The 14,988-nt window shown below is 37.7% G+C and overlaps 1 protein-coding gene across 2 annotated transcripts in view; it reads left to right on the forward strand.

Moving 5' to 3' along the window:
• Positions 1–14,988, forward strand: part of LOC117329396 — a 42,421-nt gene that overhangs the window by 20,825 nt on the left and 6,608 nt on the right. The window contains exon 1 of one of the 2 annotated variants that reach the window (XM_033887332.1): positions 12,605–12,731. The exons of the other annotated variant lie outside the window; for it this stretch is intronic. The gene's annotated coding sequence lies outside the window, so the exon portion shown is untranslated. Of the gene's footprint in view, positions 1–12,604; positions 12,732–14,988 lie in introns of those variants that run through there. 2 annotated transcript variants of the gene reach the window in all.

Consider the following 14,988-nt stretch of genomic DNA (forward strand, 5'->3'; position numbering starts at 1 on the left):
GTCTCGACGGCTGGTCTGCATACACTTGCAATCTGTGAGAATTAGATCTAAATTCCCTATAAACCCCTGTATGTAATTATTTGGAACACACTCAGACACCATGTTGTCTTCTTGTCTTCGTCAGTGGTGAGTCGCCTTCGGGAACAGTATTTTTGGCTGGTGTTAGTCGGCGCCGGTAACAAATAGTCATGTTAAACAAATAGTTTTTGTTCTTCTATTTTCATGTTTTACAGTATCATATGCGGTGCAATGGTCATGCATGAGTGACCATATCATACTGTATGTGATGTACCGTTTATAATTTGTTTTCATGTGCGTATTATTGTTAAGTTGAGTGAAACGTCTCCTTATTTTGTTAATGTAAGACAGATTTAATTAAGTTTCCATACTAGATATCAGTGTTGATTTAATTTCCAATTCTGGATGATGAACGAGATACAGGTTGTTTACAAATCGTCTATTTAAAGAGGAAATCACCTTTGGTACAATGTTATCTTATTCTGACAATAAATACTGACGTTTATTTTATATTTATTTCAATTTGTCTGCGCTCAGATATTGGTATGTATCAAAATACATCTTCATTCGCCCACTTCCACATCGAAAGACAGGAGAAATTAGTCCCTAAGTGAGTATCAAGAGTCTGTTGGGGAAAAAGTCATCAAATAAAACTACAAATGTCAATAACAAGTAAAATTGATCATGAAGAATATATCCTCCTCTTTTTTCCTAGTTATCTGATGCATTGGAAAATAAATATTACATCTATTTCTTCTTATCAATATCATGTTCATAGCACATAGTTTCGTTCGAAATCACGTTTACTTAATGTAACAATCATCTTGTTACAGTAGCAGGAGTCCTATCGGAATTCCCTATAGTTGGTTTGGTCTTAAATCATTCATGACGGAAATATCAGGATTTTGCCGGAAACATTACGACGGATAACAAATGTTTTGCAACTGAAATGCTTTTCCCACATTTAGCTTGCATTCTATGGTAGTATTGTATAGATCGATTGTATCAATTTCTACAGCCGTGATCCACTTACACAAAAGTATGTAATGGTAGTATTACAACACAGGTGAATATCAGGCATAAAGATGACGATATCAAGGGGAGATGCTTTGTAGATCGACACTAGCTACAGATTAGGATTCCAGCCAATAACAGTGTCTTGATCTTAACACCTATTAGGTACACTTGGTATCAATTATCCTCGTTGGTGTTAACACAATATTATTCCAAATAATACAATATCTACCTTGCAGATAGCAACTCATTAGTGCTTCTAACAGAGTTAATTCCATGGCGTAGGGTATCCTTCTCGGTGATAATATGATGTTACTCCAATAACTGTTTTGTCTGTCCGTTGTATGTGTGTATCGTTTCTTTTGAGACCTTTGTTAGTATGATATTACTGTAAGGAGTTATATACCTATGTCGATACAGGTAACCGCATACCAACTCTTGAGAGAACTATGATAGTATATGAGCCACTATGATACTTAATTAAAACAATAGCGTATTACGGTAAAGAGCGGTCGATGTACTAATACATGAAGAAGTCGTTGGATAGGCCAAAACTACATCGTTAGCAATACACATATAATTGTTTGCCCAGAGACTTAGTAACAATCCTACTGTGAACACTAACATACATGTTTACGGTGAAATGCTCAGTTAGGGAAAACGTGAGTAGAAAGGTCAGTAGGACATTCATCGGAGAAAGAGGCAACATGAAAGAACTTACTTTTTTATAATGGCACCTAAAATTGCTCATTGACGTAAAAGTATGATGTTACCAAACTGTCCAGATTGACTGAAAATATGCTTTTTTAAACCAAAACGTTAACTAATTGAAAAGATCCTGATATCTTGTTATTGAATTCGTAGATAAATAAATTGTTTTCCTTAATACAGAATTGCTGAGTACGAATTTGTAGTGGTGATATCTCAAAATATATTTGGACGAAAAGAACATCCTTGATGCATTGATAAAACAATATTACAGACTCGTAGATAAAATTATATGTAAAACTCATAGATAAAAACAATTTCCGAGACGCTATGATAAAAGCATTAATAGGGACACATGGTAAGCGATAAATAGAAAAATGTTCGGATACATGGATATAGCGCTCAGTAAACAACAAAAACTATATACTACGACCTACCTATACTCGAGGAATTAAAACTGAATTGAATTTCCTGTAAATAGCAGGTTATGAAATTGTGCATGTTTTCATAATTACTCTCTAATATGTATCAGTTCCTTGTTTGAACTATTAATCCGGTACTCCGGTGTATCTTTTACCTACTTTCAAAATAAAAAACACATTTATCGAAAACTGCAACTCTTTTTTTTCAATTCATAGGTCTACATTTCCAACCATTTATCTATTTTGTCTATTACGTTACGTTTACCTTTTTGTGTTTTAACATATGTCTTTTTACCCCAGGTAATTTCTAAAAACATGTATTTCCCGAAGGATACTGTATAGTTGTTAAATTCCATGGGGCTAATACTTCGCGGTCGTCATTGTAGTAGATTTCGGGCAACCACGCCTTGTAAATATTCTGCGGTAAACACTTCCATACATTTGTTTGTACATATTGATATTCGTTGGGTTTTTATTTTCCGCTCTTTCTTCCATTACCGAGAATATATCGAAGTTAAATCCCCTGCTAATATTACCACCTACAGTAGCTGTTGTTACTAGTACAGACTGCGGGTATAGCTATCATGGAGAGAGGTTTCTGTTACATATTACACTGTAAATCACTGTAAACTACCAGACCTGGCGTACAAAGGTAGATAGTGTCATAACACCTAACGATGAAAGTAGAGCTTGAAACACTCGAGTTAAGTCAGCGGTACGGTAAAAAATGATGTGTAGGGTTCTCTGCCATAACAAACATGGCAGCGGGTGTTGAGTGTTCTACTTTGGAAGCTGGTGATGGTTGATTTGGTCCAGTACCATACAATATACCGTAGAAACATAGTCATGGATGTGTTAACATTTTACAATAAAATAATACAATTAAAACATGGCAATCGTGATAGGCATTTCAACATAGAGACATGGTTGGGCGCTCTACCATACATAGTGATTATTGTGGAGGCTATGGAGTTTGGGCGCTCTACCATACACAATAGTTACTGTAGAGCCTATGGAGTTTGGACGCTCTACCATGCACAATAATTATTGTAGAGGCTATGCTGTTTGGGGGCTCTACCCTACACAATAATTATTGTAGAGCCTATGGAGTTTGGACGCTTTACCATACACAATAGTTATTGTAGAGCCTATGGAGTTTGGGCGCTCTACCATACACAATAGTTTTTGTAGAGCCTATGGAGTTTGGGCGCTCTACCATACACAATAGTTATTGTAGAGCCTATGGAGTTTGGGGGCTCTACCATACACAATAGTTACTGTAGAGCATATGGATTTTGGACGCTCTACCATACACAATAATTATTGTAGAGCCTATGGAGTTTGGGCGCTCTACCATACACAATAGTTATTATAGAGCCTAGGGAGTTTGGGCGCTCTACCATACACAATAGTTATTGTAGAGGCTATGGAATTTGGGCGCTCTACCATACACAATAGTTATTGTAGAGCCTATGGAGTTTGGGCGCTCTACCATACACACTAATTATTGTAGAGGCTATGGGGTTTGGCCGCTCTACCATACACAATAATTATTGTAGAGCCTATGGAGTTTGGGGGCTCTACCATACACAATAATTATTGTAGAGCCTATGGAGTTTGGGTGCTCTACCATACACAATAGTTATTGTAGAGCCTATGGAGTTTGTGCGCTCTACCATACACAATAATTATTGTAGAGCCTATGGAGTTTGGGCGCTCTACCATACACACTAATTATTGTAGAGGCTATGGGGTTTGGCCGCTCTACCATACACAATAATTATTGTAGAGCCTATGGAGTTTGGGGGCTCTACCATACACAATAATTATTGTAGAGCCTATGCAGTTTGGGTGCTCTACCATACACAATAGTTATTGTAGGGCCTATGGAGTTTGGGCGCTCTACCATACACAATAATTATTGTAGAGGCTATGGAGTTTGGGCGCTCTACCATACACAATTGTTATTGTAGAGGCTATGGAGTTTGGGCGCTCTACCATACACAATAATTATTGTAGAGGCTATGGAGTTTGGGGGCTCTACCATACACAATAATTATTGTAGAGGCTATGGAGTTTGGGGGCTCTACCATACACAATAATTATTGTAGAGCCTATGGAGTTTGGGTGCTCTACCATACACAATAGTTATTGTAGAGGCTATGGAGTTTGGGCGCTCTACCATACACAATAATTATTGTGGAGGCTATGGAGCTTGGGCGCTCTGCCATACACAATAATTATTGTAGAGGCTATGCAGTTTGGGGGCTCTACCCTACACAATAATTATTGTGGAGGCTATGGAGTTTGGACGCTTTACCATACACAATAGTTATTGTAGAGCCTATGGAGTTTGGGCGCTCTACCATACACAATAGTTACTGTAGAGCATATGGAGTTTGGACGCTCTACCATACACAATAATTATTGTAGAGCCTATGAAGTTTGGGCGCTCTACCATACACAATAATTATTGTAGAGGCTATGGAGTTTGGGCGCTCTACCATACACAATAATTATTGTAGAGGCTATGGAGTTTGGGCGCTCTACCATACACAATAATTATTGTAGAGCCTATGGAGTTTAGGCGTTCTATCATACACAATAATTATTGCAGAGCCTATGGAGTTTGGGCGCTCTACGATACACAATGATTATTGTGGCGACTATGGTGCTTCGGCGCTCTACGATAAATGATAATTATTGCAATTTTTCCGGAGGCTATGATGTTTGGGCTCTCTGACATAAATGATTAGTATGGATGCTATGGTGTTTGGGCCCTTTTCTGCAAAACATGATTATTTGGACTTGTCCATTTGGACTCTATCATTAAACTTTGTGATTGGTTTGTGGGCCAAGTACAATAAAGACATGATGTTTGGCTTTTGGTCCCAGTACTATATACATGTAAGACATGATGTTGGGCTTTTGGTCCCAGAACTATATACATGTAAGACATAATGTTGGGCTTTTGGTCCCAGTACTATATACATGTAAGACATGATGTTGGGCTTTTGGTCCCAGAACTATATACATGTAAGACATGATGTTGGGCTTTTGGTCCCAGAACTATATTAGACATGGTGTTGGGCTTTTGGTCCCAGCACTATATAAGACATGATGTTGGGCGTTTGGGCCAAGTACCATATGAGATATTATGTTGGACTTTTGGTCCCAGAACTATATACATGTAAGACATGATGTTGGACTTTTGGTCCCAGAACTATATACATGTAAGACATGATGTTGGGCTTTTGGTCCCAGGACTATATTAGACATGGTGTTGGGCTTTTGGTCCCAGCACTATATAAGACATGATGTTGGGCGTTTGGGCCAAGTACCATATGAGATATTATGTTGGGCTTTTGGGCCCAGTACTATATAAGACATGGTGTTGGCGTTTGGGCCTAGTACTATATAAGACATGGTGTTGGGCTTTTGGGCCTAGTACTATATAAGACATGATGTTGGGCGTTTGGGCCTAGTACTATATAAGACATGATGTTGGGCTTTTGGGCCCAGTACTATATAAGACATGGTGTTGGGCTTTTGGGCCCAGTACTATATAAGACATGGTGTTGGGCGTTTGGTCCCAACACTATATAAGACATGGTGTTGGGCGTTTGGTCCCAGTACTATATAAGACATGGTGTTGGGCGTTTTGGCCTAGTACTATATAAACATAGCGATTGGATTTTGAGCGTTCTATCATAGAACATATACTGACATACTCGGTTAACTACCGTTACATTATTAGAATGTGATGTTACTGACAAACTCCCAGAGGAAGCTGTGATGTAATGGTGAATCTACAGGTTTCAGATGTGTCTGGAGCATGCCCAGTTCTGATTACATTCTAATTGTACATACTCATCATAATTAGCAGAACGATATACAATTTAGTGTTCATATTATCTGGTTTCTGTCATTTCAAATTAACGGTGAGCCATATGTTATATATATATCTGTACGGAATGTCAAGCTCAAAATAAATATGATGATTATTGATTAATGAAAATAAATCTCCGGAATGTCGAGCTGATGTGATTATATCTGTCAAAAATAATGGCTATTCTTTAGCTGATATATGTATGTATCGGGTCAAACAACACAGATTCATCATGATGTCAGATTTACTAGAGTCGCTAGACTAATAATTTTGTATATTGTTCTTGAATCAGAAATTAAAGGTTTAATTTCAAAATTGGATGTCAAGATTTAAATTATTGTAAAATTGTGTTAATTGCTGTTCGTATGTGCTCTTCACTGTAACATACAATTTCAAAATAGAATTATTTACTACGAATATCGCATTAACTAGCTAAAATTCGAAAGATCACCAAGGCATATAGCACCATTTGGTATCGATATTGTGATTTTCCTTTATCTATTAGATATATATTTCTACTATAATAAGAGGCAAGACCATGGCGTAAAATAATTGTCATTAATTTTAACCAATTCATCTTGGAATACCGCCTGAATATAATACACTAATCAGAGGTCAAGTCGTGAAGAAGAAACAGAATAAGTCCCCAACTTTTACCTTTTTAGCTTAAATATATACAAATATTTTTATGAATTGATGCAAAATATTTTCCAGTAAAAGAACATAAAATGTCCTTCGTCTCGGCATTTAATTAACATGTCGTTTGTACAATTCTTCAAGAGATTCGGGGGGAAAGAGCTTCGCCAGCAACATTTTAACCAAGCTTTCATAGTACAAGTACCATTATGATAAATACTCTCACAGACATTTATCTTATTTCAAGCGTTACTGGTGCCTTGGGCTTTGCTTATTGTTTTGTTATAACTCAGTTTTCGTATATTATGTCAACATCTAACTCTGAACTTAATCGGTTTAGGTTTATACATTCTTTCCTGTAGAATTTTAAACGTTTTCATCCTATTTCCCACTTTACATTTAAATGAAGACTGAAAAGGCCTTTGATATGTTTTTCTTATCCAATTTGCTTTGCTTTTATTTTCTCTGATATATTAATTCAATTAACGTATTACTGCTTCATAGAAACAGCATGTTTTAACATTGTTATCACTGCTTGTGAACGATATATCGACTCGCCTGCAATAGTAAGGTATCTGGAGTACAATGACTAAGGATTAAACTATTATCATAAACAAACATCAATCTACCTCAAAATCGGTATGAAATAATCAAAGGATTAACAAAACGAAAAAATTCCACGCAGACATGTGTAGAAGAAGTACATAGATAATGATAATAGATTTTTTTCAACAGGGTAAGCGCCTTTTACTTCATGGACGGCACATATAACATAAATGTAATTTTTCAATTAATGACACGTCATCAACCAGGAGTAATGAAAACGAAAGTACCGGAAAACACTTTTGATCATAATAAAAATGTCGATTTTATTCACAGAGATAATAATGGCGCACATAAACCGTTTCTACTGTGTTCATCATCCTGCATCCCTTCCCATTTTGTGTGTGGTGGTGGTAGCGGTGGAGGTTATATTACAGCCAAACAATGTCGGCTATATGTAAGTAAAGCAACGATGATACTATCCATAAATAAGAAGTAGTTGATCTTGCTCATTGTGTGGCGAGGTGACAGGATTAAGCGGCCGATAAAAAAGTCAATAAGGTTATCTATTTCAGGTTAAGGATGGTATACTCGACAAGGTCTTTATCTATCGTCTATTTATAGAGAAATGTACATTTGTTGGATCGGATGTAAGCTTCAATTCACTTGATACCTGTTCCACCATTACATTAAAATGTTGACACCCAATTGACCAATTCACCTTCCGGTCAAATATACTGTGCACGCTACCGTTTTGAGTGGTATTTGTTAGAAACTGGGCATGGTATTAGATGTGTACAACAATACGGGAGTAACGTGTGAACCGGTTTAAGAATAGGAGTTGATATTGGGTATATACCTTGGTTCCACAGCCAGCAGAGCCGAACATAAAACGTTGTCTCTGAGGAGTCTTGTAAAGTGTAAGAATCCAATAAAAACGAGGTAATTTCGTATCGTAACGCGATTCCTTCTGCTTAATTCCGAATGATTGTGTTCAGTTAACACAACCGACTTTGTCATTAACGTTATCTTTGTGACCCTTTCTCAATTCCCGTGTCGGCTTAATACCTTGTTCCACGTGTGTGTGCCGCGTGCGACAATCACAGACACTGCTGGTGTCCCCCATACCACGAACCTCAAACACGTTTATTGTTCCAGGTATAGTGTTATTTCGCTCCCTTAGAAGTCACGTTGTTGTCGTCGTCGTCGTCGTTTTCTGACGCTTCTTTCTCGTTTGTCACAGATGGATTTAGTACACTCATTTGTGTATGTGTGTGGAGGGGGGCGTTTACGTCCTCACAATGGCCTCGTTCATATAGGTCATATGAGGACGGATAAAGACAACAAGCGAGTAGAATACAGGAAATAACAGACGAAAAAGGAAGGAAGCGGTTTAGATCGAAAGTTTTGTAAAGAGAAAGTAGATCGAGTATGTTGTCTTTGATTCAACCTGAATAGAAACACGGAAACCAAGATTCTGTAGGAAACCCGCATTAAGTCGCCTCGTGCTATCAACATGAGGTTAACAGCAGCCCTAAACAGAAGATATTGGACCAACCACCCCTTACCTGTGGGATATCGCCAAATCACACGACTGCAGTAAGATGCAGCAGACATATTCTGTCTCTGCAAGAGGGGAAGGGGAGGGGGTAAATTGGGTTTTAAACTCGTTCTAGCATTGTACTATGTATGGTCAGATGGTCAGGATACTCCCCTGTTTTGCAGTGATTGAGGTCGTGCTCAACTGAATCCCTTAGTATCATATTCCAAATAAGCGTGTAGCCATTCGATATATTGAGACTTCACGACAAATTATCGGAGCTTGAAATTGCGTTCTAACTGCATGTACAACATCATTAGGGGAAAGAAATATACACATTAATTCTTATTTCAATTATTTTGTAATCTTCATAAACAATGACATCTATATGTTGTAATGTCTATATAGGACCGCTATTGTGTCCCTGTCCTTTTTCTAAGACACACTGGTATATAGTTTCTCCGCGGTATATCCTCTTGAGATGAATTCTGTTATATATCACATACTCTATTTCGTGAATTCACCCGAGTTACATTTTTACATATGTCACTATGTAATAATTCCCCGGATATTGTTTCATTTGCTGTGCCTGTTATATATCCATTGTGACGTCATCAATTTTGAATGGCGCATCAAAATGATTGTCTCCATTTGATCCAGCCCTCCTCATTATGCCCGACAGAATGTAAGTTTTCTGAGCTATATAGATAAACAGCATCTGAAGTTTTCATTCCATATAGCATTTTTATGAAACTCGCCAAGGCCTGTAAAAATAAAAACGCCAAATATTCGTTTCATAAATTCTCCTATGAAATAACAACTCGTTTCAGATCATTTATCACATACCTTCTCTGTTATAAATGTCATAACATACGTTATAAACTCTAACACAACACCTAGAACTGGTTCTGTGTTTGGATTCAGGTTATCAATGTTGAATGCATTTTTGATGCTAACAGGTTGGTATATATTTGGTCCTAACTAATAAAAATATGTCCCTGAGCTTTGTTTTGGTATCAACACTAAGTATAAGAAACAGAATCTGTTGTTGTTTCAATGCCCAGTTCGCCAAGTTTCGCAAGAATTATTAACAATGGATACGAAGAGTCCGATCCTGTTCGGTGATGCCCTCTACCTCGTTCAGCTTAGAGCAGTACAGTCCATGAAAAGTTTATATAAAGAATAGCAATAGAAGATTACATTTGAATGTAGATTATCCTATTGCACTTATCGGTATTAGTATAAAACAAGTCTCTATTATAGTTAGAATTAGAAGAGTTGGAACAATTACTCTTATACATCGGCGAGTCGTTGCAGTATCATGTGCATGAGGTCATCATTTGTCTATATAATTAGGGATTTCATTGATCTCGATTAACCTACTTCCTGTTAGATACCAACTTCCTGTTAGATACCAATGTTGAATTTGCAATCTATTGATATTTCTATGGTGATATATGCCAAACATGGATTTTTTTAATTTTTTTAATTTTATAAAATTGTGAAAAAAGTTATATCATCTTATATTAATCACTCTTGTTGGCCCAGATGGAAGCACGCGAGAGATCTTCCTGTGGGAGGAAACCGGAGTTTCCGGGGAAAACCCACGTGGTCGGGAAGGTGACCCCGTATCTTTTCGTTTCCGATCGGGGAATTTAACCCTGGTCGGCTAGGTAAAAGGCAAGTGGCACCCGACCACCCATATCCCGGTGGTATCTGACAAGGTGCTCTTGGGATTTTTAAGTGGAACGTAAGGCAGATATGTTGTTATGGTATAACCTCTAATTGAAGCTGGACAAATCATAAATATTATTAATATATATATACTTAGTGGCGACTACCAGGGTGTTCGGAAGGCCGACTGTGTGTAACGCGGCAATGTGCCGTGGCTTTGTTACTAAGATTCTGTTGTGGTCTATCGCTATGAGGTGGTCAGTGGTGTGTTCAGAATGTTATGAACCCTTGGTAGCCTGACCAACAGAGGAGAATGACGAACAAGTAAAGTTTACCTATCTAAATAGGTAAACTTGTCACAAAGCAGCGCGTGTGTTTCGTTCAGGAAAATGCAAACAAAAGACATCTTTGACGCATTTAGTGGCATGGTAACCATGACACTGAAGATTCCTGGTCTAGTTCCACAGTTCGTGTCAGGTATGACGTCTGTCACGTGTCTTCGACTATTAAACCTATCGGAATAGGTAAACTGTTCACCATTCTTTACCTCTGATTGTCTGGCTACCAAGGGTTAATATCATTCTGAGTACTCCACTGACCATCCCATAGCGACAAAGCCACGGCACATTGACGCGTTAAACAGTCGGTATCAGTACGGTAACGACATTACGGCTCAATTTTCTCTAACTGTATGTCGTTGTTTCCGTGTTATTAGCGGTTTCGACATATAGACACCTGAGCATACATCCTCACAAAGTATGAACTTAACACGGACCTGATCAATGGTCTAAAGCGTTAATGTGCTAATCTAATTCTAATTATAAATGATAAAATGCCCCTGAAGTACCCGTAACACGGTAATAAAGCCAGGTAATGTCTTTTTGAAAGCAGCGCGTGTGTTTTTCATTCAGGAAAAGGCAAACAAAGAGACATCTTTGACGCATTTAGTGGCATGGTAACCATGACACTGAAGATTTCCGGTCTAGTTCCACAGTTCGTGTCAGGTATGACGTCTGTCAGGTGTCTTCGACTATTAAACCCTATATAGATTGAAAGTAACACAGGACACGTGGCTCACACAACGAACCTGATAACGACAGTGTAATTTATGTCCCGAGACTAATAGGCTGTTTCCAGCTGCACCGGCCCGAAACCGTGGTGTTTAATCCTTTTCAGAGAGGGGTAAATACATGACGTAAACGCACAGTTCTGTAAACACGAAATAGCTGGTAACTATGGAAATGTGAGCGAGGCAGTGATGGACGGAAGTGGATTAACGTTATCTTTGTTTGATGGGTCAATCACCCTTACTACCGCATGTTAGGAACCTGCAGGGCAATGACCGCCGGAAACGTGACCACTTCGTAGTGATACAAACCTCTACACACGGATTAATCACGAACAATGTTAATTGATGCTCTTGTAAAGAAAGGCCAATTCCTGATCGGTGTACACATGCTAAGTTTGATGATATTAGAAAAAGCATTTGATAAATAACAGCCCGTAATGACTGTAGAATCGCTACCGATCTCGTCTAACCGTCAATAGTGTACATGTATGCCTTTCCCAGTAGCAAATGTTGTTTTAATTCTGCCAGAAAAGTACCAAGTAAATAAGAATAATGACTTAACTGTCAGTCAACAAAATATATAACTACCACAACCTTGTATGAGAGTCACAAAGCTTCACTGTATGGGATTGTCATTACAACGCATATACGCCAGGTAATAACCAAGGATCAGTTGGAGGGTTGGTAGGGCCTATTTAACTGAAACCCTGCGAAAAAAAATTGTTATGACGCATCTGATTGATTAGGTACAGTATTGGCAAATTATCACATCATTCTTTCAAAGAAATTATATTGAAAAATATTAAATATCTGGATGTTTTAGCAGACAAAAAATATCAGCCGGAAATATGTGGAGAGCGCCACCCTGTGGTGGTATAACGAAGCACCTGGCCCTGAGTTTGAGCTGTTCGCGATGTCCTGCTTGCTGTAGAGCTGTTCTTTAATTACATGAAAATCGATTTAATAATTGCTCACATACAGTAAACAGTAAATATTTATGTCTTGCAAATAATTCGATTAGGCTCATGATGGCTTTATGTTGGCATTAGCACACTCTCTCGAGATCGTTAGGCCATAAGGCGGACAGGCGCTGGAGCAGTGCGCCAGGCTCGCACGCTCTCTGGAGGCGTGCTCAATGTACGTGGTGAATGGTTGTTAAATGTACAAGTTACACGGAATTAGTATTAACATGATTCATCATTTGGACATATCACAAAGGTAAGGGTATTTAGCACTAAGTTTTAGTACGTTTGTTTAAGGTAGTATTGGGTCAAGAATTAGATAGTTTATGTACTGTCTAATTGTTCATAATTGAAATAACTCTGGGTTGGGTGATAAAGCCCTAGCATATGTGTCCCCCTCTTACGATAATACTATAATCTACCATATATAATCCCAACGATAATGTAATACAGGCTCAGATTCGAGGAACTGTCTATATCTCCTACATTAGAGTACAAGGTTATGGGAACGGTAATTAGACCTATATGTCATTAATTAGATTTGCTTGATATTGACTTTGTTATAGTTTTAAAGTTTATGCAGCTGTAGAATTCTGTAAATAACATCACTAAAATACAGTTGCCACTTACCAAATAATAATTTAATAATGTTCGAAAAGTATTGCTTCATATTATTTTCATTAGATATTTAAATATTCAAATAGGCAGGCCGACGAGAGTAAATAAATTGTACATAATATGATGATACAAATGCGTGTTATATTGTCACGTGGGTAATCAAATATTTAGAATACCATGTCCATACATAACGAGGGCACAGGGAGCTGATGTTGTTGTCTTGCTAAAATGATACATATCAACCAATCAGCGTATGCGTAAATATTGCATGGGGATTCGTTATACTCTTGGGACATCTACTGTAGAAAGGCCGTGTTATTGACTCTGTCATCTAGACATTGTGTAATTAGAAACACGTGTTTTCGTGGCCACAGTATGTAATATTAGAGTAAACAGCTGTTTATAATATTGATTTATAAACTTAGAAACAACACGATAACGATATGGATCATGTCCGGCAAATGTAATTCACGGTTATACTATAATCCTCGCGATTGGAATTAATTTACATATTTTTTTTTTCTATTGAGTATGCAATCTCGTGATCCATCGAACCACATTTAGATGGAAAAGAACCATTGGAAACAGCTGTTGGTTAAATACTTTATTGTATATATATTTTCTGTCATACGCACACGGACGAAAACAAATTCGTAATATCTGTATGAAGATATATCAGGTTGGTTTAAATAGCAACCGTAACCGTAATATAGAAATTTTAAAATACCAAGTAGAAGACCATGTCCGACTGTTCACTGCGCCGGTATCGAGCTCGCGTTATACGGCACCCAATCGTAACAACTAATAATTTGATATACATAATCATTTTGCCAGCGTGGATAGCTAATTTGGATGTTGTGTCGACAGTTTTGGATCAATTTATATCAGTACACTGACGTATCACTCTAACTTGTCAGAAGTACAGTCATTTATCACAAGCAATCTTATTCATTCCAGGAGCTACGTCGATCATTGACTTCACATAATTATATTATATAGTTTGAAAGGATATAATAAACATATTAAATGTCGTATACTTTATTGTTTCCAATGACGTATAATTTGATTAGATTTTGATAAGTTGTAGGTATATTGATTCAAATATGAAATAGCTATATGAGTTCTATATTGTTTAGGACGCACATCTGGAAAAGAAGCGAAAAATGAGATTGCGTTTATAATAAGGACAGCGATATATGAGTATCCGTTCAGCCCTACTTCCGTCCATTCCTACTGTATTATTATTCTATCTGTCATCTCAAACTTGGTCCGCCTCTACTGTTTCTGTCTCTATATTATTAAATATCCAATCCCTCTCCCCAAACCGTGCCGTCCCGTTTCCGTTTCTGCTCTTTGGACCCCCACCCTCTTCCCCTCCTCCACCACTTCCTTTTGGATTGGTCTATCCGTCCATGGGTCATCAAGGAGTTTGAAAGGATATAATGTAAGTCTACGTCGCTGTACATCCCTGTACTAGCTAGGGGACCACCGTATTTAATTAAGCCTCACCAGGAAACAAATGACACGTTCCTTTCTAAATCCAGAATTAGTGTACCTGTTTCAACCACATAAAAAGGTGATCGTCTCCCTAAAGCGCAGATTTGTTTAAACATTGTGTGAAGAACGACAACTCCAGCTTTAAATACAAGTAGCGTATAAGTAAGACTGAAGCACATCCATCGACATATATATTCTCACATCACTCGGTTTGGCACAAGCCGTGGCCATTAGCGTTCAAGGTCGCACTCGATGAACAGTTTAATATCCATAACATCCAGCTAAAAGAGAGATTAAAGTGAGATTACTGTCATAAGTATACATCTGGATATTGACTTTACCATTTCTAATGATATCAACCCGATAAACAAAACGAAACATACCTCTAACAAAAACAA

Source organism: Pecten maximus, chromosome 6 (genome assembly GCF_902652985.1).
Source record: "Pecten maximus chromosome 6, xPecMax1.1, whole genome shotgun sequence".
Lineage (NCBI taxonomy): Eukaryota > Metazoa > Mollusca > Bivalvia > Pectinida > Pectinidae > Pecten > Pecten maximus.